The sequence below is a fragment of the Bombus huntii genome, chromosome 14, assembly GCF_024542735.1.
Source record: "Bombus huntii isolate Logan2020A chromosome 14, iyBomHunt1.1, whole genome shotgun sequence".
Classification (NCBI taxonomy): domain Eukaryota; kingdom Metazoa; phylum Arthropoda; class Insecta; order Hymenoptera; family Apidae; genus Bombus; species Bombus huntii.
In genome coordinates this window covers 1,133,037-1,158,425 of record NC_066251.1, presented here as the reverse complement: position 1 = coordinate 1,158,425, position 25,389 = coordinate 1,133,037, and the positions used below count along the sequence as shown (strand labels likewise).

Below are 25,389 nucleotides of genomic sequence, written 5' to 3'. Positions count from 1 at the left end.
AAGACGAAGAAATAATTATTTCTTAAATCGTTGCAATTCCAATTCCAAATTCTTCGTCATTTTATCGTACTATCGAGAGGCTAAATTCTCGGAATTTCTCAGATATACTTGTACCGATGGAATTTTTAGGTCTGCGTTCTCCGTAAGGTTAAGAGAATCGCTAAACCACGACTGGAATATTTTCAATGATGAAATCGATCACGTTCCGCTTCTCTCTACCAGGCGAATGCCTGGTTCAACGAATGCATTGTTGCGTGCATAAATTTTAATGCAGCTTCCTCCCCCGCCCCATTCCTATACCAGAGCGCAGAAAACAAATACGTACACGATTTAATGCACGAACTGTTTCGAAGACGAAATTGCCGCGCAAATTGCGCCACATAAATTATTCCATGACTTGAAAGATATTAAAATATAATGGTTGTTAAATATGTTTCTCTTTTCCCAGCAGCGAAGTATAATTTTTCGTTTGTTGTTTCTGCGGATTCGCGCGAACGTTCGATTAACGGCGCGTCCACGCGTCGTTTTTCGCCATTTTACGACTTCGATTCGCGCTCGCGTTTCGCTTCGTTTTCGTTTTGCGCGCGCGATACCCGTCAAACTAGAGGAACGCAACTGCCGGTCGTTAATAATCGTTAGACGTTGACGACGAGGCAGCGATCTACGACGCGATCTAAGAAACGAGGCAGTCTGATAGGGCGTTACTGTGGCTCGCAAGCTGCACGACTAACGCCCTGAAACGGATGCGATTACTACGCGATACCTTGTTCCGTTCGTTGGCGCGAACCTTATTTCTATGCAACGTGCAGCCGCTCGACCGTGTGCTTTCTCAATGCCCGGGCGAAATAATCTCTAGAGGACTAGCTTCATAGCCAAACTTGGAGTGCCGGGATATAGGTACATAAAACTGACTCCACGCGAAAGTAAAATAGCAAAGTAAGCTTTATAGGGATCTCTCGTTGCAGTCGCGATATACAGCCGCACATTCGCATATCCGACTTTGCTTGTAAACCGCGGCTCGAACCACCATTGGACTGTTTATCACCACGATGTATCGTCGCCCGTCTGCTCACTCGGTGGCAAAGCATAGAAATAACCGATAAAATTTCCTCCCTTAATAACGCCCGACCGAGTTTCCTCTCTTCCTTCCGGTGTCGCGTATTTCGCGGCGTTATCAGGCTGAACGAGCGTACAGTTCCCGAATGTCTGGCAATACTCGCGCGGCAAACCTCGCAATGAGCCACAATGCCAAAGCTATCGCGATTATTTGGCGCGAATCGTTTTAACGAGCTCCTTTGCGTGCGAAAAAACTCCCCAACGATCCATGCGTATCTCTCGCGCGTCCTCCAGCCTGAAAAACACGATTCCAGCCGAAAAGCACGGGACGAGTCGGCCGAAGCGAAGAGAACCCATTCTTAGCGCATCGCAGCGAGAAGAAAAACGAGCTGGATGGACGACTGGGCAATGAAGTTGACGCGGTAATTTGGCGGGCCACTCCTTCGAATCTAGGTGTGCGTTATTTACGCGAACGCTGCAACAGAGAGAGAGAGAGAGAGAGAGAGAGAGAGAGAGAGAGAGAGAGAGAACGGAATGGCAGAGTGGTAGCGGTGGTGGGATAGCGGTGGTGGCGGCGGACAGCGTCGACTCTGGCGGAGGTGGGGTTGTGCAGGGTGCTGTCTGCAATGTGCAATGCATTGCAATGCACCACGATACGAAACCACTTGGAGTTTTCACGGAGTTGCATCGTTGCGTCGTTGCACGGTAGCACCGATGCCAGGTTCGTTCCGCTTGTAACGTGTTTGCGGGCGACGGGCATAGAACGAGGCGAAACGAGAATTCTGGGCAATCGAGAGAGAGAGAGGGAGAGAGAGAGAGAGAGAGAAAGAAAGAAAGAAGAGGGAAGGAAAGAAGGGGTTGGCGAGGAAGGGGCGGAGAGGGAGGAAAGTACGAACGGATGGTCGAAAAAGTTTTATCGAATGCGGTCGTACCGCCTTCGGTGTTGCGAAACACAATTATCTTCGTAACGTCGCTTACGCCCAGTATCTTGCGAGTATTCCGAGTTGGACTATCCTTGGCTGGACGGCTGGATCGTATAATTCTCCGTGGCATCGAACCACGAGGTCGGTGATCTCTTCCAGTCGCGTACGTGCAAACCGCCTCTAGAGAGAAGGTATCGGACCGAGCTGTTCCTACGACTCCTAACTACACCAAATAGGTTTCGGTTTGAACACGACTCGTACATTAAAGGTTAGCTCCTTGTCGGAAAGACGGGTTTCGTAGGAAGGGGGCAGTTGAGGGAAGTCGAGGACTTTAACACCGAGAGAGAGAGAACCGGTAGCCACCACGAAACGGAACTTACTCGTGCCAAAAGTCGAAAGCCGCACCGACGAAATCGATCCGGTCTCTCGCTCCACCGGTTATAGACGTAATCGTCGAAACCTCTTTGCCTAGCGTAGACGATTGAAAACGTTCCTCGATTCTGTCCCTTCGCATTTTCGCCAAGAAAAATACTCGTGCTCGCGTCCTGTTTATTCCAACGACCGCAACTTTACGATCGCATCGAAGCACGAACCAACGTCGCCGAAAATTTCTCCGCTCTTCAACACGACGCTCTCGCCCGAACAATTCGCTTTGTCTCGTTTCCAAGACGATCGATACGCACACTTTTCCACGCTGCACAAATTTCGTCGAAACAACGGCGTCGGTCGTCGACGAAGTAACAACGCCGTCGGAAGAGTATCTCCTGCGACGCCGTATGCCGGTTTATGCATGGAAGAAATTGTACGTATGGTATCACGGAAGCGGCAAGCGGCTCGATGCCACAATTTGAACGTGTTTTATCCGCTGGCAATGAAACGGCCAGGTACGTAATTGAAATAGGTCGAGACGCGATGGTGAATAACGCGATCCGATTATCGCAGCTTAGCTGTCGGGGATTTGTTTCAGTCGATACATGCCAGAAAACGAAGTAGTTGCTGTACCGTTGAATCGACTGGCCGAACGTAAAGTTAAGCGATTGTTCGCAGCGTTGTTTCGTCGTTCGATTTACCACCTGATATCAGTTCACCGCGAATTAAGTGGGAAAAGAGAAGGGGGGGCAGTAGCCGAAATTGCGTCTCTATCTAACTTGATCGGACAGGTCGTAACTATAGCGCGACAAATGTAGCAGTTCGATCAACGAGCAACAACGTGTACGAGGAATAGTTGCACACCGAGTATACGGATACAAAACAGTCCCTGTTCATGCATACTTTAGCAGCAGCTGTCCTAGCAGCTCCAATTCCCAAGCGTGTCGATAACGCGTCGGCTTAAGCGCCGTTCACAATCGTGGCATTTCGATGCCTCCAGCGACCCTCCGCGTGTCGATCATTTTGGAAACTGGTTTCAAATTGACGCGTCTATCGATTCGCAGTTCGCCGCCCCTCTAGCTACGAAACGTGCTGTTCACGCAATAAACACGGTAAGATTTTTAATCGAATTTAATACAACATCCAGCACCGGACGTAAATTAAATTCTTACTCCCACGCTTACCAAATCCACTTTCGTCTCTTTTACGACCGAGCGTACGAATAGGAGTTCAGACATCAAATGTCGTAACTATTTCGCTGATAATAACCCCGCGGTCTACGGAACGATCGTATTGGAAATTCCCTCGGAACGCTCGAGATAACGCGTAGATAACGCTATCGACTTTAATTACTTATAACCGGTGCGATCGCTTTGAGGTTAAAGCGAGTCGCTCTGGAACTGCGTCTACGCTTTATCGCGCCAAATTCCTGTTAATTCGCGTCTTACGGCGTCGTCGGGGAACCAGCGCGCTACCGCCGCATTGTCGTTAAATTAAGTAGCTACGCAGCCATCTAGTCGAGCGAAGCTACTGCGCGACGCTTTCTGAAAGCGTTCCTCTGCGCGACGCAGTTCGATGCAGCGGGATGTGACGTGGCGCAGCGCAAATGTCATTTCTTTCTTCCTATTCGTCTCGACCGTGTGCCTTGGAGACTTTTTGGCGCAGCGTTCACCGAACGTTGGTCGTTCGTGGCGCGTATCGAACCATCGTGGATAAGCGTATCGCGCGTATACGCGATAGCGCACGCGTTTGCAACGGATGCGCTTGCATATCCACGGTAATTAGCTATCGGAAAATGGGTGCGCCGTGCCGTGCGGCCCACTCGAATCTATGGAATACACGCCAGATATCTATCCCCTCTCGCCGTTGGTTAATCCCTGCTACTCTCGCGCATTCTCCACGATCTTGTCCGACTTCATCCCACGTCCCTTTTACACCCGCGTAACCCTTTGGCGCTGGATTCGATAGGCTCGACATACCGGTACACGCGAGAACCGGTTCGCTCGATCGAATTAGGCCCCTTTTGACATTTCGACCACCAACCGCGTCTCATTTTCTTTTTTCCACCTTCCGTATCGGTTCTTTCCCTTTGATGATTCTAGCACCGTAAAGTCTAGTCCCACTTGCACCCCGCTCCTCGTGCTCGGCCTTTCTCGTTCCCTTTAACGCCACACGTACATACACCCACGTTTCTCGAGTACTTGCTCGAGAAAATTTCAGCCAACATTTTCCTCTTGCTCGAAGAGAGTAGCGTTGAATCGTTGCTATTACAGCGACGGAATATGAGAAGCGTTTGCGTCTTTTATTTCGGTCTTTCGGCATTTTTCATGTCGATGCGACGTCGTTCGTGTAACCTCAAGAGTCGCTCGGTCGTAGATTTCTCAAACTGGCTCCACTCTCTCTGTAAATAATCCGTCGTGGAAATCTAAATCATAGCAACGAATGATAAAATAGACAATAGCGTGGAAACGCGCCGCGCGTATGTTGGTATATTATTTAAGACAGGTAGACGCGTAACTGTTACGATTTACCGTGTTATTGTAATCGTATTTTAACAAGAAGCACGTCACGCGTATACACAACGATTACCGGTAGATGTAAATATTCCACTGGGATAACGGAACGTTGGGATATCAGAGTAGTCGGTCGATGGTGGTTGTACCGTAATCGTGAGATTTCGCGCGAAAACGGCAGGTATACGCGAAAAAGATGACGGCGAATACGTTGAGAGGAGTACAGTGGCAGCGTTGGAATGGCAAGAGACGTATCGTTTGTCGTTTCTCTTTGTTCCAAGCGAAGAGCAGGAGACGCTATCGAGCGTAATGCGGATCTCGAAAGGGCCAGCGGTGACTGGAAAGCCAGGGGATTGCGGCTACGACTCAAAGTGCAAACGTACGGCAGAGAAGGTTGCCGTACGACGTAGATACGACGGAACTCCTGCTAGAACCGGGGAATATTAATCGCAGCCACTGTCGGTATCCTCTGCTACAGCCAAGCCTCGTCGTACCTCCTCCGCGTTCTCCTTTGCTCCGGCGGCGTTTCGCCACCCCGTCTCCCTTCGTCTCTCGCGGCAACGACTTCTCTTCTCGACCTCTTCTCGCTCCTCTTACCGCCTCCCTCCGAGGCTTCTCTCTCGCCCTCTCAGGACCCTTTTCCGTGTACCACATCAAGCCGAGAGACGGCTACTAATGAGGCCAAAAACATCGGAGCCCGAAGTTACGACCGTCCCAAAAACGTTACCGGCGTGATTTAGAGGATGGTAATGGAGCGGACCTTACCCTCGACGAGTGGAACGCCGCTGCTGCTTCTGCGAATCTTTGTCCGGGCCTGCACGCGTTATCCCGCAACCCATTCTACCAGGGGACGACGGAGCAAGATTTTGAATAACGCGTACACCGGTGTTTCGCACGGTCCAAGGACGATTTGCACGCGCTGCAAAGAATTCCGAGGAATTGGCGCTGTTCGCTGTTCTTGCTCGCCACTTGCGTCCGAAACGTACATTCTCACCGAGCTCCCGTTTATCGCGTTTCACTCTAATTGCGATCGCGTTATCTTCCAGTAGAATGCACGGGGCCGATTCTTCTTGGCTACCTGCCAGTGCTTTACCGTTACGCTTGCCATTTTTATTAAATAATATCGCCGCTAAAGACAGAGACGGGGAGAAATAATTGGAAGGACGGCGATTTCGTTCCGCGGCTATTAACGGTCGTTGCCCTTGGGCCGTTACGCTCTTTCGATATGATCGTCGGTTTGTGGCACAGAGGGAGAAACAGCGGTTTCACCTGATAAGAAAGCCGCATGTCACTGGGCGCGCGGTGGGAAGCGCGATAGCAACGCATTGCCCCAAAGGAAATTTGCGCAACCATTACTTATATCATACCCTAGTCAGCTGCAGATGCAAAACATTTTTCTCTGCGCCTTGCGAGTGACTATGATGCAGTATAATAATATTCCAGCAGTTTTTCCCTAAGATGCGCCATTCCTTGTCGCGGTGGCTCGTCTCGTATCACGTCGCGCAACTTGGTCGTTAAATTTATAATATAATTAAGGCTGCCTCTTGCCTGCGCCCTTGCACAGGCCAATCGGCGCTCCATTAATTTGTCGTTTTTTGCCGGCTGTTTGTTCGAATCTCCATCGAAAACGATTTTTCGCGTTGCATCTGAAACGCTGTTTCGTATCGCGGCCGAGTATCCCGGTGAACAGAGAAAGAGTAGGAATGGAAACGCTGTTGGAAAATAGCGTTAACTGTACACACGGCACTCGACTGGACTCTGTTCGCGGACAGAGGAGCAGAGAGAGAAACGTCGACAGAGGAAAGATGGGAGAGGACGAGAGAGGACGAGAGAGGACGAGAGAGGCGAAAACGAGAATCATCGGTACAATGTTGCAGGATTTCAACAGCGGCGTTCTCGGTGACATTTGGTACGCGTGGCGAACGTGTTCGTTCGCACCGTCGAACTCGTTGGCCAGACTTAACGTATTATAGCGCGAGTGGAGCGGTCGGTATTATACGGTGCATTGCGATTTAACGCCGTATAATCGCTCGAATTAATCGGGGCTAGCTCGAAACTTTCGCGATATCTCTGCGTCATCGAGAGTCCGGTCGGTGCGCAACGTTCGAAACCAATATCTGCCGCGAGCGAGTTTTTGTTTCGATTAAAGAGAAGGACGGAGGTGGGCGAACCGGCAGAATTTCCAACGATTCGTGCAACCCGAACTCCGCAGAGCTTGTATAGAACGCGTAAATTTGGTATAATGACCGAGGAGCACAACTCGCTCCCTAGTGATTTACGAAGTCACTTTAGGCGACCGAGTAAAACATCGTGGACCGCAATAGCTACGGTCGTTATCCCGTAAAATCAACCTCTCCCGTGACAATGGAAATGGTTTTTTACGCGCATGTAGTTCGATCAACGATGCGGTGTACGTCTGCATGCCCTCGCAGCATTCTCGTTCATCTTCCTACTTACCGTCCTTGCCAATTTATCATCGCGATAAGATCGAATCTCGACGAAACGAATCTTTCCCTCACGAATTTCTAACTCCGAACTAATATTTTTCGAGTTACAAATTGCCAGATACCGGCGTTAACCTCGCATAACACGCACGAATATCCTCGCGCAACGTATCCGCGAGTTTGCCAATAAAACAACAGATACGTTTCAAGCGAATTCTACGAATTGCGAACTATCTGATTATCCTATTCGAGAATTTATTCCGTTGAATATTTTCAAACAGTTTCGCGTGGCTGCATCGCGCTGAATCATCTTTACAGATCATCGAATCGACCAACCTCTCCGGGGATTCGGCGAGTTCTTTTCTCCTATGGAAGATTTTCACGAAACTCCATATAGTTGTTGCAGTCGTCTTCGTTGAAATTCTGAGAAACGACGTTGACTAATCCAATCATCGTTCAGTCGCGAGCCTTGCCACGAAAGCGGGCGAAGCAGTGCTCGAGCGTTTCCTGCGGCTGGATAAGCGTTCTCTCGAGTGCCAATGGAAGCGGCACTCTCGAAAAAATATTCTTTCTCGTCGGAGCACTCTAGAGATTTACGAGGAGATTCGAACTCAGAGCCGACATGTTTTCGCCGAAACTTGACCGACGATTCTATTTTATCGTCGTCTTTCCTTCTCTTCGCCTCTTTCGCGCAACCCTTTACCGCGATTTTGTACGTTCGCGTCCTTACGGCTCGTGATTGATCGTCGCTGACCGATCGTTCGAGCTCCAAGAGATTTCCACGCGTGTACCAACGAACGTCTATCGACGCACCATCCGAATCGACGAAAATAATACACCGAATACACCGATAATTCTACGTCGAATTCGCTGCTGCGTTTCGCTCACGTTTCCAAACGATAACATTGAATCTTACACACTGTTGGATCGTGCAACGACTGTAATAAATTTCTCGGCGTTTCTTCGAAAGATGGTCAAATACGGGGAATCGAGATCACGAGTGCTTTGTCGAGAAGGAGATAAATGGAATCGCAGAGTCCTGCTTAAATCCGAATTCCTTCCGAGTGATAACTTTATTCGAGGGATTATGGCCGCTGAGTATTGACGGAGTGTGGAGAGGGGTTTCCCCTCTACCTGGTTCGGAACGAAGCCTTAAAACCGCGAGAACTCGGTTCGCTATCAGTCAAGTGCAAGTGGCTTTCGGAGTATACAGCAGCGTAATCTCGGAATCGTATCGGTTTCAGGAATCCAGCAGGAGATACCGCAAAACCGTGGTTCTCCGAAATCGTTCGATGTTCGACTCCGGAAACTCGAATTGTTTCAACTTGGCATCAAACTACGTTTGTCGTGCACGTTGTGGCATAGAGCTACGCCGTACGATGCCGGGGTTTTATTCGTCGGAGCGATTCGTCGTTGTTGGCGCGTGCGTTAAAATGCTCATCTTTCGGAATAAAAGAATCGACGAACACGGACGACTGGTCGAAAAAGGAAGGAGCAAGTAGGCCGCGAGCCGTTCATTCGGCCAGACGACGAGGCGAAAAGTAGAAAAGACGTTGCACGGTTGGCGAGTCGAAAGCCATCGACACGCCAGAGCGGTAGCGGTGCATGCAGCGGCACAATGGATTCATCTTGCACCGTCAACCTTTCCCCTTTGTTCTTGCTGGTTGTTGTCATTCGAAAAGCGATAGCTTCTGTCGCGAATAGGCGCGAGTGCCAGCGAACGAAGCGGAGGGAAAGTAGGAGACGCGCGGCGAGCAGCGCCGCACAGCCGCTTCCGAAGGGGTAGCTTCGTTGCTCTTCGTGGACCGTACGGAGAACGAGTTCGCTAGTGGGGCTGATTCGCCGAGGGAAAAGACCGACAGCGGCGGGGAGTTGGGCTTTGGAGTGCAGTTCGATCCTCCGGTTGAGGTTTTGTTCCACCATTGTGATGACTCAAACAATAGTGGCCTGACTGGTGCATCGTACGCGAAGGACCGCAAAGGAGGGTCGAGAGTCTCTGTCGGTCTTTCCACCGTCCCCGCTCTCCTTCCTCGCGCACGCTTTCTTTCCCGTTTCTCTGCCTTTGCCCCGTCCGTCTACCTATCCGTCTATATTTATTCGTCCATCCGTATGGTCCTTCTGCTTCTTGCTTGACTCTCGTGTCCCGTGCACTCGATCTCGCGTACACTCTATCACCCTACTTCGCGGCAACCACTTTCCTCACCCGTTTCCCTTCTTCGCTTACGCGGTTCTTTGTCTCGATCTATGCTCCGAACAAACCCTAACGTCGTACACGCGACAGCGTATGTGCCGTTGCTAACGAACGAGAAAGAAACATTAATCAGGAGATATTTGCTTTCAGAAAAAAAAAAAAAAAAAAAAAAACAGAGGAGCCATATTTTCCAGTTTATGTATTCTTTTCTCTGTGTAGCAAACGGCAGAGGTAGGTGGTTATTTCTTCTCGCGTTTAGCAAGGAAACGCGCGACATGTTTGTTTCGGCTTACGTGCTCGCAGCGCGATTTAAGAGAAAACGACGTACAAGAGCGAGGACTCGCGTGCCTCTGTACACCGTGTTTCCAGCTATTACATATTCATACGTGGACACTAACGTCGTAGGAGTTCCTAGCGGAGAACCAGTTTGTAGGTTTCCCATGTTTACTAACACCCACGTTTATTGAACGACGATGTTCATGTACCTTGAAATCGACTCGAACGAACAAGGGCCAGGTCGGAATTTCATTTGGAAAAACTGATCGATGTCTCGGGTTGGAAATAAAAGTCAAATGAATACCTGCCACGAAGGGAAAAACGATATAATTAGGCATAAAGGGTAGCAGAAATTCAGCAGTTCGAGAAGAGTATCGTTCAAATATTTACTACTTACGACGACTGCTTAAACATCTTTCTCCATAAATTCTGCCGTGCCGCAAACTTAGTTCTACTTACGTTCTTCGTAGCGAAAACCTGGAAATCGAATATCGAGGAAAGACGGACGAAAAGCACTTTCGCGAACGAACTCGCCCTATAAAATGACTTTCATACTTGGTTTTACGCCACTCTAATTATTCGACATGAAAGTTGATACTCGTAAAAGTGGATTACACGATATTGTCGAGGGTGATAGATATTACTTGTAATTATTAATTCTCCGTTAGTTTGAGTTATTACTCGTAACGAGAATTACCGATCCATCGTCGTTAATTCGCACGCTTCGATAAAATTGGCGAATTCGTCGAACGTGTTCGGATGTAAACGACGACGACGGTGTATACGCTCGAAGCTTGATCGTTGAAAGCGTCGAGGCTGTTTTCACGATACATCGGTTCGATTTCAAGTCGATCCACGTCAGCTCGGTGAAACATCGAGAATCCGCATTCGAGCAAAGGCGGTGCTAGTGGCGAACGTGACGGAAATAAAATCACGAACGGAGTCGAAATTGTCACGCTCTTAAAGATTTTCTGGTTGCTACTAGATTAATGCAAAACGTGGAATTTCCTCCGAACGATCAAAGCGTCAAGCTGCACGTTTTTGATAAAATTATGGAAAGAAAAAGTTTGCGCGTCGCGATATCGCTGTAAACGGTGGCATCGGATCGACTATGGGGAAGAAAAGAGTAGCGATCAGAAGTTTTCGTGGCGGAGAAGAGAGCGTTCTCGAAAGCCGAAGAAACGAGACTCGAGACTGTGCAAAGCCTGCAGGCTGTTCGCGTATCCCCGGAGAGAGAATCCGACCAACTCGTACTCGACCAGCCACCAGCTGCACGGTGAAAAATTCACCGAGCGTTAAAGCGGGAAAGGTCGAAGAGTAAAGGGGCAAAGAGCAAAGGAGAAGCGGAAGAGGACCGGAGTTTCGTGCCGATCCGAGAGGGCAGGACAGAAAATGAGGGAAGCGCGAAATGCACAGGTAAAGGAGATTTCACGGTATGGGTGCATCTGGCGAAAGGAAAACGAAAGCAAGAAGCGACGCTCGTCACCGATAGAGCGTGTACCGTTCGTGAATCTACTCAAAGGACCGAGTTCACCCAGCACGAGAACCAACGATCGATTGATTTTACGTTTGGAGAAGATAAGGAATCACCTTCGAGTCGAACGAATCGATCGTCGATTACTTCGTTATCGATACGAATAACGCGATAAAAGTCCACCTGTGCGAGGGAATTCTGTCTCGTGATAAAACGAATCGTATTTGGAAAATTTCCGTAACATTGTTTTGGCCACGATGGACTACCGTGATCGAAACGACGTAAAACACGGAGCGAAACGAGCCACGCAACAAGCGGTACAACGATTACAGGAGAATTACAAAAGTTTAACGGGAAACATTGATAATAAAATTAATGCAGCAAAACCAGGCTTGTTCGCTCGAATATCGTCCCGTGTTCAGCGATATCGAGCGACCTGGCCGACACAGTTCTCCGTGCGATCACCACCCTTATTGTGACCCCACTCGCTGCTTGTAGTGTGCAACAATCTACGATATTAAAAGCAACGAATTAACCAAATTGCCAGAACTTTCGTTCTATTATGTACGTTTAATTCGAATGCGTTCGAGCATGATCTTCGTTTGCCTTCGATCGACGAGCGTTCCCAGCAACGAATGAAACCGACTAGCGACGCGCGTACGATTCAGACGCCGACAGACAACCTGTCGTAATATAATTATCGTTTAAAAATCTTCTCGTTGGAGTAAAAAGTCGGGCGAGGGACGAAAAATAGGGAAACGGCGGCGAATTATCAAGGCATGGCAGATCCGAGCGCGCAATTATACGAGTGCACTTGCGTTTATGTTACGTAATTAGCGTGAGCCATTTACGAAAGACGGGGCTAGCTCTCGACCCTTGCATATTTATAATTTAAACACGCCCGCGGCGTCGGAATTGCTGCGAAGCTAATATATATCGCGGAAAGATTCGAGCGAGCTAAGTAGGAATTCCTAGGAACCGGAGCGGTAAAGCGATTTCGAGCATCGTCGAACCCGATGTTGGATAGGAGGAACCGCGTAATCGATATTCGGCAGGAAGGATCGATCGATCGGTACTTGGGGGAGAGGGTTCGGACGGTAGCGGTGTGAGACGCGAACGGCGTGTATCGTCGATCAGAGGACGATGAATAGAGGTTGGCGGCATCCCTGCGTAAGCATTCAGCTAGCCTATGATGAATCGGCCTAATTTCGCGGCCGAAAGGTCACGTAAGCTCGGTAAATCTTGGCCAGTGGCATCGGAGCAGCGTTTCAGAGGAGCGAAACATTTAGCGGCGATGCACGCAAATCCCGCAACGCTGGTGCCATAGCTAGACCGACCAAACCGCTGGATAGTCGGGACCGTAGGAAGCGATTCCTAAATCATATCAGCGCGCTCGAAACACACGCCACGCATTCCTGAAACTGTTTGCTGTCGCCTACTACCAACGACCAACCTGGTTTCGCGCGCCTAACACACGCGCCCCGACATACGAGTAGTCGTGTGCTTGCTCTCTTGCTTGTCTCTCCCCTTCGTTCGCATGCTCTTCGGTGTACGCGCTCTCTCTCTCTCTCTCGATCTCTCCCTCCGGCGATACAAAACGTTTCCAGCAGTTACCCTCCACGGTCCATCGTGGTTCAACATGAACCAGCGTTGCCCAGCCGTGCCCGAGGAACACACCGACCAAGTCGATCCACTGCCATAATCATCCTCGGCATCTCGTCGATGAGATTAATATCAGCCCCTTGTTACCGTCCTTGCTGTTCGAACGCGCCTCGATGAAATTTCATTTCTCTCGCTTTTGATCCAATCCGACTGTTTGATATCGAACTCGTTATCGCTAAATTCCTTCGGCGAGAAAAAGCCGAAGAAAGGATACCGAGTGGACAATTATACGACCGATCGAGCGAAGTGGCCGTTGCCAGAAACAATTTCTCGTGTAGTTGAATATGCTCGTTGTTCCCGTAATCGTTACGTAGGTTATCGCCAATGAGATTAATGCTGTCGAAAGTTAGGAACATCGAACGCGCGGATATTACGTTAGAACGTATTAAACGAAACCTGAGATGAAACTCGCTCTCGAAATATTTCGTAAATATTCTACAAACCTAATGGAAATTTTTTCCCTACTAAAAAATTATGAAAATTATCGATTTAATTAGTTATGGCCTTGCAGTAAGCTATGATCGTTAAGAGGAAATTCTTAACTGATAATCTCGCGTATAATTATTTGTCGCTGATAAAATACTTTGTTACGAGCTAATAGATCGATCCGCAAGAAAATTACTTCGTATAACGAATACGAGGCGATTATTGATACGTGTTAAGTTAAAATCGTTAATCGTCGATCATACGATATTAATCATTTACAATTGCACGGAAAAACCTACTCGTACACGGCTATGATACAGAAGCTTATTTTAGCCTAAAGAGAAAATGTGCTTTATGTAGAAAGTTTTTACATCCATCGTTGTTAAGTAACTGCACGAAGAAGACCGTATAAGAGAGAGAGAGTATAAGAGACGTCTTAGAGAAGAGATTAGAGTGTCTAGCAATTGCTAATCTAAGGGTCTCAAGTTCTCGCGATTCTCTCGATAGGATTTCTATTGGATTTTTCACTTGGAACGTCAATACCAAAATTATTCAGAGAACTAATCGTGTTAATTCTTTTTCAATAATTGAAATCTCTTTTCCTCTATTTTTCTCTCTCTCTCTCTCTCTCTATCTTTTCTTTCAACAAATTGAAAAAATACCCTTAAACGAGCCAACTGAACTTTTTCCAATTTGCACTGTTCGGATGAAATATTCCGTCGATGGTTCTAATTTCTTCTAAAATCAGCTCTAGCAAAATCTCCGCTCCTATTTTCCGTGCTTTAACATAAAATTATTCCCCAAGTTTTTCATCAATGTAGGTTAAGTAGCTCTTCGATGCTTTGTTATCTCAAAAATACCTTAAAATCTCGATTTCGATGTACGATCGATAATACAGCGTTATACAAGCATAATTCTAGGAAGACAGTCGGATCTTCGAGATATAAGAGCTCGAAGAAGCCGTTTAGATTGAGAAATTACTCCAAGTTCGATGTATATAGAGGAAAAGATATATATATATAAAAAGAAAACGATGTACAAAAAAATTACGAGAGAAGCAAACAATCGAGGAAAGTGTACATGGAAGGGATGGAAAGATTGAAAAGTCAAAAAAGTTTGTAGAGCATCCGGAAAAGGTGGAAAATATTTTGCAAAGAGAAAATGCTTCGACGGAGATTTTCATATCGTTTGATCACTTTGACAAATGTATTTCGTCGAATAGGTGTACGAACGGGACACGAAAGTTCTAGAACCTTAAAAAATCTCATTAAATCGTCCTTACGTAATCGTCGAATCGTTAGTTCGCTTACTTCCAAGCGAGTACATCGTCGAATCGCCAAAATTGCCATCTTCAAATTGAACGGTTCGGTCGGCGTTAAGATCGGTTCCACGCTTTGACGTTGAAAAACCAAACGTTTGGAAAATCTCTCAGGAACTGGCCTGAAAGCCTAGAAGCTAAATAAGCCGAAGGTAACCAGGGAATATCTCATTCGAAACGATACTCGCACGTCGGGGGAATCGAAGCGTTCGTCGGTAATTAACGTCGGCCCTTTACTTATCTCGTGCTGGAACTGAATACCGAATACCGAAAGGTCACAGAAGCTCGTCCTACGTGATCGATCGAAGCATCGTCGATGACAAGCTTTCGATCCGAAGCGTTGAACGAACGTAGAAATCCTAAATTCGCGATGATCACCTTTAATCGATATTTGTCATGTGCAGACTACAGGAGAGGAATGCGATGTTACATTTTCCATACTTTGTAGGAAAGCAATTTCAAGATGAAATACCTTGTCGATCGATCTTTGGTTATCAAATACCGAGATGATTTTTTTATTTGATTTCGGAGCCAAACATGTGTATTAAAAATATCGCTTGTCACAATAATAACAACAACAACAACAGCAACAAAATATCGTAGGTATTAAAACATTTCTTACTTAGTAATCGCGCGTTATTATATGCTTAAAATTGCCGTTCGTGCTGTATACTAATTTCCTACCGAATACGTTTATGCGTGCGGTAAATACCTTGTAACCTCGGATTGCCTCTAAAATTTCCCAATATAATTATGGCAGCTGTGTAAAAAAATCAACAAAGACGTACTTATCGCGTGTATCCTCCCTATGATCTTCATGCGTATCGTAATCGTAAATCCGATTTCCTCTTTGAACGATTAACTTGGATCACCTATGAATATCCTATCAATTTAAAATTCTATTAAATCTCTCTCAAAAGCGAAAACTATCGGCAATATGTATAGTTCAAACAAGCGATATCTATCGTTTCATGCTGGTTAATTGCCAACCTAGAATCTGTGCAGCGAACGCTTGTTTTCTTCCAGCATGGAAAAACGTTCCAAAGCTACACGCGCCTATCCTGTTCGATTTGCAAATTTTCATTGAAAGTCGATTATCTCGAAGTCGCCGGGAAAGCGAATTGAAAATTCATCCTGTATATTCCGAAGTTTGCGATGAAACGACGTAACGTTGTTAAGAGTTCTTGGACTCGTTAACGAGTTGCAACGATTCTACGCGTGGTGGTCGTAACATTGCTCTCTAAACGAACGTGTAGTTGCCTCGTATTACCGTGTTTATCGACTTCGTTTCTCTTTCACAGCCCTGATCGTACATCGACATTCGGCAAATTTCGTACGCAGTACACCTTTTGCGCTATAATCTACCGTATGACGCTGGCTCCGTGATACAACCCTAAGTTAACGCGCGAGGTATGGGCCGTTTGTTCGTCGAATCGATCAACGCCAGGAAACGAAAAGATAGAGAGAATCGACGAAATTATGCGTTGCGCGTAACGTTATATTAAAAAAAATACTTTGGCAGCAAAGTCTCCAAAATTGTAAAAATCCAGTTACCTGCTTTCACCTCGTATATCTGTGCGGCTCGTACATTAACACGTAGAATATTTGTTCTCTCACCTGTTTAGGATAGTTGACGCTCGGGCAGGTTCGGCGTGCTCGAAGGGCAGTGGAAAAATTTACCGCATCTTTGTAACGTGTTCGCCAAAGGTTCACGTGCCGCCACTACCGTCGTCAATATCACTGACACTAATATCACTACCACCAGCACCAACACCACTTTCACCACTATCACTATCACCAGTATAGATATCGCCACTGCCACCGATGTCGCAATTTACCAGAAAAACTTGCCTCTAGATGATCGGCGCGAATGCATTTGCAAAACCGTTTCGTCCTTTTCTTCACGCTATATCCCTCGCGTTTCGTCGGGCTTGCGGACGACCTGCTTTGCCAATAGCTAGAAACTAATTGGAATGGAAACTCTTACGAGTCCGCAACATTACGCTCAAATCTGAGAATCAGGTCGAAGTGGTAGATGCTCGGTCTCGTTTTTCATCGACAAAATACCCCTTGTCCTGTGGCGAGCACGTTGTCGAATAGTCGTCCGAGCGCGTTCTACCCCTACCGTTACCGGGGTTCGACTAAAGCGAGAACCGAAGCTCGTACATTTGCGATACCCGAGCGCATGCTCTGGCTTTCCTCGCTTATCCTCGTCTGTGTAGGTGCTGCGGCACATAGTCGGCCTGTGTCGCACCTATAAAGGGTGGTCAAGAAAATTCTCGCGGAATCAAAATCCCATCGAAGAAGTCGTCGGGCTATCGAAGGCCCTCCGAGTCCTTTCGCTACTCTAACTCGATTTCGAACGGGGAAACCATGGAAATGCGGAAAACCGTATCGCTTGTCTCGTAACTCTTTGTAAATATCGCCACTTGCATTTTTCCTTCTCGTTCTCTATTTCTCTTTATATATCCATGTCAGTTTCGTATCGCGGAATAATCGAATCGGTTTTTGCACGGCCAGTACACTGCCATTCATTTTTTTTTTTTTTTATCTATTTTTTGTTTCTATCCTTTTTTTTCTTTTTAAGAGAACGAGTCAAAGAAACGAGGACAAAAATGGAAACGAAAAAAGTTGGTCGCGCGTATTTAAATTTCGTCGCGTCGAATAAGCCGGCAGATGTTATTTAGTAGCATCTCGTCAAGCGATATTTTCACGCGCGAATCTCAACCAAAGCGTTTCAAGTATGCGCCATATGATCAGAGCGACGACATCGTCATCGGGCGGAATCGCGTCCTCAAATACGAGATCCTTGAAAAACACGACGTCTCTTGAAAATATCCTGGAAAATATAACGCGACGCTGATTCGCGTGATCTCGCCGCGCGAATTCACCACTTCAAATACGAGTGCACTTTAGCTAGGTTTATCAGACGATACGCGCGTACTCTATACGTATTCCTCGACGTGCAGTCAGCACGACGAAGAAGAGGAGAGAAAAGTCGTGCCTACTGGAAGGCGTTGCATCCAAAATTAGAACAAATTGTGTCCGTACATTTAATTACGCCCGTTGCAGGACACCCTGCATCCGGTTTCACGAATTTTCAACGCTAACTTTTAACGATTTCTCGCCAACAGCTCGTTAACTTTTATGGTCTCGACCGTGCAACTGCCGAACGTACCGCGTTGGAAAAAACAGTTTCTAATTTTCGCGCGTTCGCGCGATTTTATCGCTTCTTTCGCAAGAGCGTGGCAACGCTCGCCCATTTTCCATGATTTTTCTCGTCTTCTTCATCATCGAGCAGTTACACGAAACAATTTCTACGGCGAAACTTTCCGCGTCGTTGGTTGCTATCGAAGGTGGCGAATGATTTTCAATAACGAGATTCGAGCGTAAGTCGCAGAGATCTAGATAGACGGAACGAATTCTCGGTTTTGCCAGCGAAGTAATCACTTTGTCAGTCTATCGTTAGAAATTTCTATTAATCAGAGAGATCACCGCATGGTCGAATCATTCGGTACGTAATTTCTGTTCGATGTTCTCCGTAAGTACAGCGCTGTTCGTGATAGTTACTATTTACCAGAAGGCAGCCCAGTTTTCCCGTTCTCTCATTGATTCTTCTAGGAATAATATTCTTATTCTTTGAAGCAGCGCAACGTTGCACGGCTTTTCTTAAATAACCGCGAGTAAGTCATAGATAGCTAGATCGTGAATGTATAATAATCTAAAATCGATTCGAGTCTGAGTCGAATCCGTATCGTGATCACCGTTAAAACACTGCAACTTGAAACCTTAAACTCTCTCGCGTCGATCAAAACCTTTGACAGCGGTTAACTACGCCAGTTCGACTCGCTAGCTATCGATAGAGTTTTGCACGATCTCGTCTGGCTTTTCGTTGTTCACGCGTAGTCCAAGTGCTTGCCGTAAATCGTTCGAAAGCTAATTGCCTGCTACGAGTCTTGAAAATGTGTCGTTGCTAACATACGCAATATATGTTAGGTCGTCCGAAAGGTTTCTTTCGTTTTATAAGGAAATAATGGATTTCCGTTTTGTATTATTTTATCGAATTACGTATGATCCATTTTGTTCTATCGAAATAAAGATCGGAACGTTCGACAGGTTAGGTTTCATGTTTGTATAAAGGTGCGTCGTTGTAAAAGACGCGTCTGTAAAGGAAAGACACTTTCCGGACAACCTAATACGCGCAAGATACGTATCTGGTCGCAGTGTCGTCGGTGAGATCCGCCTGTTAATTTACTCGTAGCCGAGCACGTTTGGAATGGGAAAAAATTAAAAAAATTTTCCAAAATACCGATCGTACAGCGTTGCGAATTCGTCGAAGAATTTCTTTTGCTCTTGAAACGAGCTGCATCGGGAAAAATAGTCGAGGTTTCGCAAGATGGTTTTGTTATCACTTCTCGTTAGCGGATGGCATCGACAAAAGGCGAGTGATGTAGAGAACGTGCTTTACAGAGAAAGCTTCGTGCTCGCGAACTAATACTTTTTCTCTTGCAGCAGTCATTATTCAGCTGTAACCTGCTCGGCCTGCGACATTCGTATTTCCGCCTTACTTTCTTTCTATTCTTGTTCGTTTCTATATTAGCAAGCGCGTAGCTTACAGCGGTCGTTTACTCGTTATTACGAATAATGGAATCGATTCGCTGGACGATTTGCGCTTACATCCCACGCTGACTCTCATTTTTACCTTTTCTCTAGCGATTTTCGGTTTAGCAAGAACCAATGAGAGTATCGATAGCTTTCTTTGTTTTCTCCTTCTTCTCGCTCTCTATCGATCGATAGCTCTACATTATCCTATTTATCACATTCCGCTTTCCCTTTTTACGAACAATTTACATGGACCGAGTAGTACGGTACACTTGCTGCTTCAATTTCATCCACAGATCTTACGAGTGTTGGTTAGAATGTGTAATTCGCTGCCACTCGAAGGAACAGTTTAAATTTCATTGTTTTCTATGATACGTTTAACAGCATAGAGAGCCTTTGATCGAAGCCAAGTATCGATAAACGAGAAACGAAGACGTACGACTCGATTTTGGGTAAAAATAAGCGAATTTCCGGTGGGGGGACAGGGTTAAATTTGATGCAGAAAGACAGATAAGAAAATGTGAAATAATAATCTGGTATCTGGAAATACGACAGAAGAGAAACGAACTATCGACACGCCATGAACGGAAAAGGTGTGGCGTTACAATATCCTTCGTCTCCCTCTACAAGCTGAAAGAGGGGAAATTTAATCGGGGAGAAGGTTGGTAAAAATTTTAGCAGGCGTGCTTTGCGAACACGTTGATGCGGAACAGATAGATACGAAGAGGTAAAGAGGTAACAAACGACGAATGTTCGTGTCGTTCGAACGAGGCCATCGCGTTAAAAACTGCTCGTTCGCTCGGCGACAATGCGAATTGTACAGATCGAAGAGATGCTGGGAATGTAAACGTGCTATCGCACTTCCAACTTGAGTAATTAACGGCAGTGCGACGTGTTTATAATTAATACGGCTCATTATCGTGACCAAGCTCGAATTTCCTCACATCGAATCGTCAGATGGTCGACCCAATTAACCGGTGCCATTTACAATTGGAGTTGCGCGCCAAACGAATCCCTGTTAATTTTATCGCGCCAATCAGAAATGGGCACGACTCGTGATTACTTCGATAGAGTCAACTCAACGCGAGTTGCGACGTGTTCGAACATGCAACGCGCAGCACGGAACATCGAACATCGAACGATTCGACGGGATACTTTGTTGCGAGGCAAAACGAATTTTTGATTGCAGAGAGGAGGAAAATTTCCACCGATAAAGCAGCTTCCAGAGACCTTTGTTCTTCCTTTCTTCTAATCCGGAATGCGGATGTTCGCCATCTTGAAATTCTCGGAACCTTGCGGAAGTTTCGCGAGTTTCGCCAATAAGTTTGTGTATCGCGGTATTGCAGCTGGCCGAGCTCGCCTAGTTTCCGTCCGACGATCTCTTCCTTCGCTGGCATTTTCCCGCTTTCCACGTAGTCTAAGCTTCCGCTCCTTATAGAGCTCGACGGGACAACGATCCGACTAAAGAACTGCGAAACAGCTGAACGATCGGAGAGAGAGGGCGAAGGAAAACGCGTGTGGAAAACGATCATCGAGGAAGAAAAGACGAATGTGGAATTACGGTTGAAAGGAAAGACGACGGGAGCAAGTATCGACTCCAGGGAAAACATCTCAGCTCTTTTCTGCCTCCTGCGGAGCTCTCTGAAAGACCGTGGAAAGTGGCGGAGAAACGGCGTGGCTAAAAATTTCATTGTTTGTTCGGCCGACTCGTCGACCTTTGTTTGGCACAAGTTTCGCGCAGAAGGCATATTAATACGGTTCAGCAGTTGAATCGTAAGAGGCGCGTACGTCCAACGACTGTGGAATAGCGCGCCATTAACGCGTTTCACACGGGTTCACCAGCCGTAAATGTAAAATCGGAAATTTTAAACACAACTTTTAAAAACGTGGTTCGCGAAGAGAGGCCTGAAACGCTTGGTTTTCCGTTGAGCAAGTTTTCTTATTCCAGGCCACGAACAGTTTCGCGTCGATCGTAGCCAGTCGCAATTATGATCGAGCAAGTCGTGAAGCGAATAATCAAGTTTTCATTTTTCTCGCGCGACTGCCGTGTCAACTACCGAGTGGAATTCTTGAATCGTTCGCAGGGACGAGAAAAGGAATGCTGTAGCAGCGTTCTGCAGCGGATAAGAGAAAAGGAGAATCAAGGAAAGAGGAAATTCGTTTAACGACCGTGCCAGCGAGCTGATACACGAACGACACGGAATACATCAGCAACGAGATGCAAATTACAGACTTACGGAAGTATTGTTACGGACGTGCGACAGCATGCGCTGCAAATAATAAAGCGCGTAATACTATGCCGTATTTGGTTGGTAGCGATGTACGTACAACGATCGAGCCGGAGATGCGATGTTTCTTCGAAATCGCGTTAAGTCGTGGTTCCGTCAAAGCGAGAAACGTCAAAGCGAGAAACGTCAAAGCGAGAAACGTCAAAGCGAAGAAGAACGAAACGTTTAGCGAGTACACAGGTGGGCGAGCAATAGCAGTAGCGGGAAACAGGCTGTTCATCCTTGCGTCGAATGCGTTCGTTCACGCGAGTCTAAGAATCCCGAGTAAACGCGCATCTACGGTTGAAAATCGCCAGCGAAGAAAAGCGAGCAAATCTCGACGTTGGCTACTTCCGAGCGGTTTAGCGCGTTTCGGAAACTACGCGGCATAGACGGGACGTGGCACGACCTTCTCTCGCGGCAACCCCATCCACTGTTCTCTCGCCCCCTCGACTCCAGCTGGTCCCTATGGCAACGCACTTAAGCTCGCTTTAGTATTTCGGTCCGTAGGAGAGGGTTCACAGGTTCCCCCATGCTGGTCTCTCTCAGCTGACTCCTCTTCCAACCTTTCCTCTGGCCAACCCCTCGACGACGCGGCGGCCAACTATTGTCCACGTTGCATCACACTGGGCCAACTTGCTCTTTCCACTTTAATCAGTCTCTCCTTCTCTTCTCCGTCCTTCTGATTTAACTCGTTCACCTGTTTTCCCTTTGCTCTTCTCTCTTCCTCTTCTCGGCGCGCAGTTTTGTCTCGAAATCCCTGGCCTCCCGTTTCGAAAGGATTTAACCCGAGCATCTCTAATCGCTGCGAAACGCCAGCCTCTCTCATCGACTTCGTTGCTAAAGCTGCACCTTCGTTTTATCTTCTGCCATAGTACGCGCCACTTGTTCTCGCGTCCAATATTCCACGTATCCGTAAATACCCGCGTCCCCGGATATACTTTTACACCAGTCCACGCCTAACTACGCCCGTCTACGCTCGTCTGCGCCCGTCGAGGACATACTTTCGTAATGCTCTTAACAGCTTTGAAATTAGTTTGGCCGTTTTCTTTCCTCCCTCGTACCTCTCTCTCGCGTAATTCCCTGCTATCAGACGTTCCCCGCCTCCTGTACGCGCTTCTCCTTCGCCTTCGCGTCTTTCGTTCCGTCCTGACGCACGGCGAATTTAACTAAATAGCGTCTTGAATCGGTTGATTAACAGGAACGAGCAGGGAAACGCGTAACGTTGCGATACACTGGCACATCAACTGCACAGTTACCAAGGACCACGTGTTTCTCGTTTACCGCAAACATCTGCTCGAATCCAACGATATCGATAAAGCGTATCAGAGATTTGTGGCGCGAGAGATAAATCGTTGCGCCGCGCCGATAATATCGTCGAAGATGGAGTTGGCGGGGTAAACAAATTCTATTCGAAGGGAAGTTTTACAGCCGAATTCTGTCTGACGTTTCGAATGAAATACGCGATCGAATAGGAACGCGAAGTTGCGATTGGCCCTGCCATCTCGGCACGACGAGACTATCTTGCTCGTCGCTTCGATGAACCACGGTCGTGGCAACGCATCGTCCGCCGAACGACTCCGTCTTTCCTTTGCCTGCTCGTCCGATGGTCCTGGAAAATTCGAAAAGTCCTGGTCGCGTTTCACCATGCGACTTTGGGTGGTAGAAAATCGATACGCGATAACAAGGTGGCGAAACGCCGTCGATAAGGATGATATTTATTGCCCGCGTTAATATACATCTCGTGCCACGAACAAAAAGACTGTACAGTCTACCTTAATGAGCACTGTGGAGTTTATTACCCTGCGCTTAACGGGGATTAAGACAGCTTTAAAAAGGACGGCCCCGTAAAGCGAGGCACCTAAACGCTATAAAACATCGTCTGCGCTATCTTAATGCTAGACGCGTGTAACAACATAGGCGACTCCAAAACGGATTCTCGTTTATTCGATCGTTCCACTCGTTTCCCGCATTTTGCCATTTTGCGCGTGAACCGTACGACACGAGAACCGCCGAAGGGAAGAAACGCGGTTGGCGATACTTGAAATCGAGCTAGCTTAAATAAAAGAAAGGAAACCATCGAACGTAACCCTGGAATACGATGGAACGAGAGTACGTATTTGCAGGCAATATTTTGATACTGGACGTTCCCTCGATGCGAAAATGGAGGACTCGGCCAGCCACCTCAGAACGAGATGCCACGACAATAAATATGCCCAGCGTCGGCAGCCATAAATCCCGCGTAATTGAATTTTCAACATCCATAACTGGTCGTCGCCGGTACGACCTCGGGAAATAGGATGGGATGTATCTTAAACCGAGTGGGATCGTTCCTTTTTACTCTCGGAACGGCGCAATCCCTTCCAAGACCTCTTCGATTAAAACGCCTCTTTATTTCTCCCCTTCTTCTTTTTCTGGTTTTCTCGATTCCTCCGTGTTCGCCGACTGGAACAATTTTTAATTCGCTCCCCAAACCGATTCCTCGCTTTCCATGCCCCCGCGCTCGCTGTCGCTCGCTCTTTCCCCACTCGCGTTTTATCTGTCTTCGTTACCCGGCCCCTTGCCACCCGTCTTTTTTTCTTCGATCCTCGGAAAACGAAGGGTTCCTTTGACGGGAACATCTAATCAAGGATTTCTTCGAAACCAGGACTCTCGCCCTGTCAAACTGTACTCGCTTCCTTTCTTCCTGCCCTCCTTCTTCCCGCCTTACCAACTTGTCTCTCCCTTTCTCTCCTCTGTTCTCCGTGCCTTTCTCCACAGCCCTTGTCGTTCCTCTCCCGGCTTATCCATAGCGGGACGAACCGTGGAAAACTTTGATTGCGCGAGAGTCGCGTGCGCGAAACGGACTGCGAGGGGAAACGGTTCTTCGACGGCGGCAAATACGATAGAATTTCGCTTGATTGGAAATTCAATCGATGCAAGAGTCGCGTGTACACTGTAGCAGACGAATCGGCAAAGTTACCGCGTAAATCGATTCGGAATAAAAATTGTAGAAGGAAGAAAGTAAGTCAGCTTCTATTCCGCTACTTTTCGATAACGGAGAAGCGTTTTCGTCTAATCGGCCGAATCGTCGTGATCGCGTTTAACGCGCTGTATGCACAGAATCCGCGAATTCGTTGATCTGCGAGGCAAGCGTTGCTAACGCGAGAGATCGTGGGGAGCCATGACGTTAGAGATTACGATAAGCCCTCCCAGCGGCGAGAAACAAATGACGTACTAACTGCATATTAACTGAACTGCCGGGCTATCCGTTGACTCCGCCTACTGTCCGGGGAGCCACGCGAGTGTACTATCTACACGTACCTACACGATCCACCAACTCGTAACGTTGCAGCCATCGGGACTAAACTTTCACCGTTCTGTTCCACGTCCACGTAATCGTCCTTAGCCTTTCTCGATGAACCGAGATCTTTCTATCGATAAAAACTATCATTCGTTACTTCGTCGATATCCTCTTGCGTTTCTCATTATACGCTGACGTTCGCAAGTATCCGGAAACTTTGATCGATTTCTAGCAACACCACTCTGCCATCCAATCGAGTACATACGCGATACGTAAATGAACGACGAATCGATAATTAGAAGTTACTGGCCTTTCATGGAATTACTGTAAATTGAAATTACGCGTTAAGAGACGTGGCAATAATATACTTTCGGTTTGTATGGTCGGTTTTCATCTCTGTTGAAAAATATGCGCCGTATTAAGATGTTTTCTCTCGTTTTACCAAGGAAACGCTATACCTCGCGTAGCGTTATATTTGCGAATCTGTGTAACGAAATAGTTTCTTTCAGGACGCGCCTCGCGTAAAAATATCATCGCTTTCTGCGAATCTTAGGAAGAAAAGTTGCAGGAGTGTTAAGGGGATCG

General features: G+C 47.1%; 2 protein-coding genes across 6 annotated transcripts in view; one reads left to right on the top strand and one right to left on the bottom strand.

The window, feature by feature from the left end:
- Positions 1–16,779, bottom strand: part of LOC126873541 (tyrosine-protein phosphatase Lar) — a 275,993-nt gene extending 259,214 nt beyond the window's left edge. For both annotated transcript variants that reach the window (XM_050634518.1, XM_050634524.1), the window contains exon 1: positions 16,270–16,779. The gene's annotated coding sequence lies outside the window, so the exon portion shown is untranslated. The remainder of the gene's footprint in view (positions 1–16,269) is intronic.
- Positions 1–25,389, top strand: part of LOC126873561 (uncharacterized) — a 143,197-nt gene that overhangs the window by 51,552 nt on the left and 66,256 nt on the right. The gene's annotated exons all lie outside the window — the stretch shown is intronic.